Source organism: Lactuca saligna, chromosome 6, assembly GCF_052625555.1.
Source record: "Lactuca saligna cultivar CGN05327 chromosome 6, ASM5262555v1, whole genome shotgun sequence".
NCBI classification, from domain to species: Eukaryota; Viridiplantae; Streptophyta; class Magnoliopsida; order Asterales; family Asteraceae; genus Lactuca; species Lactuca saligna.
The window spans coordinates 13605466-13611465 of record NC_136422.1 but is presented as its reverse complement, the minus strand read 5'-3'; positions in this window follow the sequence as shown (position 1 = coordinate 13611465).

The following is a 6000-nucleotide window of genomic DNA, read 5'->3' as shown; positions in this document are numbered from 1 at the left end:
TTGCTCCTCAGAACCTTGATCTTCCGATCCAAGATTGCGATCGGCTTCTCAGCATAATTCAGACTCGCATCCACCTGGATATCCTCGAATGGTAACACTGCCGACTCGTCGGCTATACACTTCCGTAGCTGCGACACGTGGAAGGTATCATGAATTTGGTCCAACTCCGCATGTAACTCCAAGCGATATGCTACTCTGCCCATCCTCGCGATCACCCTAAACGGCCCAATATATCGGGGCCTCAGCTTGCTCCTCTTCCTAAAATGGATCACTCCTTTCCAAGGAGATACCTTCAGGAGCACGAAATCATCGACCTGGAACTCGAGTTCGGATCGTCGCCTATCGGTATAACTCTTCTTGCGACTCTGAGCGGTCAATAACCTCTATCTGACCTGTTGTATCTGCTCTGTCGTATGAAACAGTATCTCTGTACTACCCATCACACGTTTCCCTACCTCATCCCTGCAAATGGGGTCCGACACCTCCTTCCATACAACAACTCAAAGGGTAGCATACCAATGCTCGAGTGATGGTTGTTGTTATAGGAAAACTCAGCCAAGGGCAAATATGTGTCCCAACTCCCGCCGAAATCCAGTACACATGCCCGAAGCATGTCCTCGAGCATCTGAATCGTCCGCCTCGCTCTGTCCGTCAGTCTGTGGGTGGTATGTGGTACTAAAATGCAGCCTCGTACCCAATTCCTCATGAAATTTCTTCCAAAATTTGGAAGTGAAACGCACATCTCGATCTGAGACAATCGAGATTGATACTCATTGCCACAATACCACCTCTTTTACGTACAACTCTATCAGCCTCTCCACGGAAGAGCTCTCACTGATGGCAAGGAAGTGGGCGCTCTTCGTCAACCTGTCCACAATCACCCAAATTGCATCAACACCCCTAGTAGTCCTCGGTAATTTGGTGATAAAATCCATGGTAATCTATTCCCACTTCCACTCGGGGATCTCTAACGGCTGAAACTTACCATGCGGATAATGGTGCTCGGCCTTAACCTTGCGACAGGTCAAGCCACCAATACTCCTTCTTCAGGTCCAAATACATCTTAGTTGCCCCGGGGTGGATTGAGAACTTCGATCTATGCGCCTCCTCCATCAAGACGGTATGCGTTCCGCCCACAAACGGTACCCAAACCCGACCCTGGAAGGTCATAAGTCCTCAACTATTGATAACAAACTCTGATACCTTCCCGATCACTACCTCTCTTTTGCAGTTCTCCGGTCTCACGACCTCCACCTGGGCCCCTCGAATGGTGTCCAACACCAGAGTCATCACTGTCAATCTCATGCAAACATCTCGTATCAGGGCGCTCTCCGCCCTACGGCTCAAGGCATCGGCTACCACATTAGCCTTGCCCGGGTGGTACAGGATCTCACAATCATAATTCTTTACCACATCCAACCATCTTCTCTGGCGCATATTCATGTTGGGCTGATCCATCAGGTACTTCAAGCTTTTGTGATCTGTGTATATGGTACACCGAACCCCATATAGATAGTGATGCCATATCTTGAGGGCGAACACCACTTCCACCATCTCCAGATCATGGGTGGGATACCTCGACTCATGAGGTTTCACCTGCCTTGATGCATATGCTATCACATGCCCCCTCTGCATAAGCACCGCTCCCAATCCTGATATCGATGCATCACATTACACCACAAAATCCTCCATCCCTTCCGGGAGTGCGAGCACTAGAGCTTCGCACAATATCTGTTGAAGTGTCTCAAATGAGGTCTGCTGCTCCGGACCCCATGAAAGAGCAACACCCTTCCGAGTCAACTTGGTGAGTGACACGAAGATCTTAGAGAAATCCCTAATAAATATCCGATAATAACCAGCCAACCCAAGGAAACTCCTGATCTCGGTAGGTGACCTCGGCACCTCCTAACTCATCGCCGCCTCGATCTTTGCCGGATCGAACAATATCCGCTCCTGGTTAACGAGGTGCCCTAGGAACTGGACCTCTCGTAACTAAAAATTACACTTGGATAATTTGGCATAAAGCCTCTCCGATCTCAAAACTCCGAGGATCTCCCTCAAATGCTCCCCATGCTGCTCTCTGGATTTCGAATACACCAAGATATCATCGATGAATACGATCACTGAATGATCCAACATCGGCATGCACACCCTGTTCATGAGATCCATGAATGTTGCTGGTGCATTGGTGACCCTGAAAGGCATCACCACAAACTCGTAATGCCTGTAATGAGTCCTGAATGTTGTCTTCCGGATATCTACATCCCGAACCCTCATCTGGTGATATCCTAACCTCAAGTCTATCTAGGAGAACTAAGACGCTCCCTGCAACTGATCGAACAGATCGTCGATCCTCGGTAACGGATAACTGTTCTTGACCGTCAACTTGTTTAACTCCAGGTAATCAATACACATCCGGTGTGAACCATCCTTCTTCTCGACAATAAGGATTGATGTTCCCCAAGGTGAGCTACTCGATCTAATAAACCCCTTTCCCAGCAGCTACTGAAGCTGCGAGGATAACTCCTGCATCTCGGGCGGCGCAAGGCAATGGGGTGCCTTGGCAATAGGTGCCGCCCTTGGTACCAAGTCGATACGAAACTCCACCTGCCTCTCGGGAGGCACACCTGACAACTCCTCGGGGAAAACATCAGGGAACTCCCGCACAATCGGGACCTCATCAATCGAACTTGGCCTCCCAGCGGCCACTCGAGTGTCCATCACATAATCCGCAAATCCCCTACAACCCTGCTGTAAACTCTGCCTCGCCCTAGCAGCAGAGCAAAACGCTGACTCAAGATGGGTACCCTCACCGTACACCGTAAGTACTCCCCCACTAGGGTCTCGGATCATCACCAACTGACACTCGCAGTCTATAATAGCTCCAAATTGGCTCAACCAGTCCATGCCCACCATGACACATACGTCCCCCATCGCAATCGAGACTAGATCGATCGGTAACCCCACACCGAAGATCTTATGTCTACATCCTCGAATCACTTCCATGGCATACACTGCTCGCTCGTTAGCTATAGAAACTCGTAGAGGTCGACTCAAGGCCTCTCGACAAATACTGATATGACGACTAAAAGCTAACGACACAAAAGATTGACTCGCTCACGAGTCAAATAGCACTAAGGCAGGTACAAAATTCACAAGAGAGGTACCTACGCATAACATAATATAAGCATAATATCTCAGACTCAAATAAATAGAGAGAAGAATACATACCGGCCACAACATCGGGTGCTACACGGACCTCCTCTATTGTCAACTGGAAGGCTCTCCCGCAAACCTTCGGCGCCTCGACCTTTGCTGGCCGAACCTCGGTAGCCCTAGCAACAGGCGCAGATCCATGCGCCGATCCCTAATGTAGTCGAGGGCACTCGGCCTTCCGATGGCCAGTCTGATTGCAATGGAAGAAAACAGAAAATCCCTTGGGGCAATCCCTCGCGATATGCCCCTCCTTCCCGCACTTGTAGCATACTCCCGCTCTGCATGATCCCTCATGACTCTTGCCGCACTTCCCACAAGTGCGTCCCTTTGCGCTCCCAGATCTCGAATCAGCGGGCCTAGCCCGCTTGGCTGCCGGCTAAGACTGTACCGGCCACCGATCCTTCCCCTGAGACTCTGCCTCTTCCCTGGCCTGAGTCTCCAGCTCTATCTCCCTCTTCCAGGCATTTTCCTGGAGCTTGGAAAATGTCCGGTAAGACGAGTTCGCCACAAACTCCCGAATATCACTCCTCAGAACACTCAGATACCGACTCATGCGAGCCTGCTCGGTAGACACCTACTCTGTGCAAAACATCGCCCTCTTATGAAACTTCCTGGTAACAACTGTAACAGAATCAATACCCTACTTGAGGGTCAAGAACTCCTAAATCAACCATTCCCTCTCCACCGGGGGAACATACTCGTCTCTGAACATGGAGGTGAACCTCTCCCAGGCCACCTCAGAAATCTCTGCTAAAGTGAAGCTCACCATCACAAACTTCCACCAATTCTTCGCTCCCAAGCGGAGCTGGTTCAGAGCGAACCGTACCCTCAAGTGCTCTGGACAAGAACACGTATAGAAACATCCTTCGATATCAGAGATCCACCTTATTGCAACAATCGGGTCCTACGTCCCATTGAACTCCGGTGGCTTCGTGTTGCTGAACTCCCGAAATAACAACGAATCACCTCCCTGAGGTCTGGCAGCAGCAACAGCAGGCGCAGCCTCAATCACTGTTGCATACAGCTCGTCAAAGGTATCAATCAATGTGGTCTTGATGTCCCTGAACATCTCTGGAATCTCGGCCCGGATGGCAGCAACAACCTCCTCATGAATCAATCGATGGATCTCCTCGTCGCTGACATCGCTGCTCCCAGGTGTGTGTCGTGTCCCAACCATGATATCTCTAAGCATACTCACACTCGATAATGCAACCCTACTCGTCCTCCAATATCCAAAGGATTCTTACTTGGACTGCTCATTGATCCGGTGCCTTCAGTAGTATGAGCCCTATACTACTGACCACACCGCATCAGCATTCACCCCAAGTCCTCCTCCTTGGATCCCGGATCGCAAGTACTCTACTCTCGCTATGCATTGGCTACCCTCTGATAGACCTCTCATGAGCTCCTAACTGCTACCTACTCACTCTCAAGGCATCTCGTAGCAGCAGTAATCTCCTAGGCTACGGCATCACAAATTAGGCCACTCTAGTCCTAATATGAATACCTAGCCTACTCTAGCATGCATAACATAACATATCATATCTCATAACACATAATGTAAAGGTATTTTGGGGATTCACCGTTCGGGCGTTGGCTGACCGTAAACACTGCTCCGCTATGGTTGTTTCAAAACTTATTGCTCTTTTTAGAAAAAAATCAGTTCTTATTTGTTGACAATTTCTCAAATCCTCAGTTTGAGTTTAGATAAACCTGAAGGTGCATCCGAGTCCTCAAACCAAGGCTGTGATACCAACTTGTAACGATGAGATTTTCAAAACAAAATTTTCATTTTTCAACAACCAAAATTATATAAAAATGTTCTCAAAAAGTATTCCATGATAGTAATCAAGACAAAACATATCCCAAGATCACAAAATCAAATCTCCTCTCTGTGTGTACGGGTTACGTCGGTGCCTTTCCATGGTCCTCGCTAGTACTTGAAACACATAACACAACTACTGTAAGCATAAATGCTTAGTGAGCTCCCCAAAATACCACATACAACACATACACCACTCAAGGCTACTGTATGACCCTCCGGTCGATGTGTCTCAGGGGGACCCTCCGGTCCCGTAACTCGTTGGACCCTCTGGTTCAGTCATAGCTCGTTGGGCCCTCCGGCCCAGTCTGTCTCGTTGGACCCTTCGGTCCGGTCTATACAACTGTATATCATACATACATCACATAACATATAATCTCATACATGGCACATAATCTCATACATAGCACATAAGACCTTCCGGTCAACTCATAATACCACTCTAGGTAATGTATAGTGAGAAGGCTCACCTCGTGTAACTCAGTAACTCGGAAATCTCGGACTCCGTGAAAACAAGATCCAGCCTTCGCCTAATCATACAAAATAAACACTCGGCATCAACACATTTCCCAAGGCTAGACCATTCCTTCTCTTAGCACTCTCAAGAGGGTAAAAGACCATTTTACCCCTCTCAAGGCTCAAATACTCTAAAGTTGACTAAACCCTAAAAGTCAACAAAAGTCAACCTTTTAGGGTACGCGTCGCGTACCAGATCTATACGCTAAGCATACCCGATGGCTTCACATAATCGGGGTACGCGGCCCCTTACACCGCACGTACTAGGATTACGCCCAGTGTAACTCCCAACTTTCTCCTCCTCTTCATTCAGGTCTTTATCGGTTAAGTCTTGCATCCAAAATCCAGATCTGATTTCTCTAACACAACTCAATCCATAAAGTTGGCGACTTTAAGCCTTTGCATGGTTGTGGAAGTCACAAACACCCCAAATACTCTATTTCCAA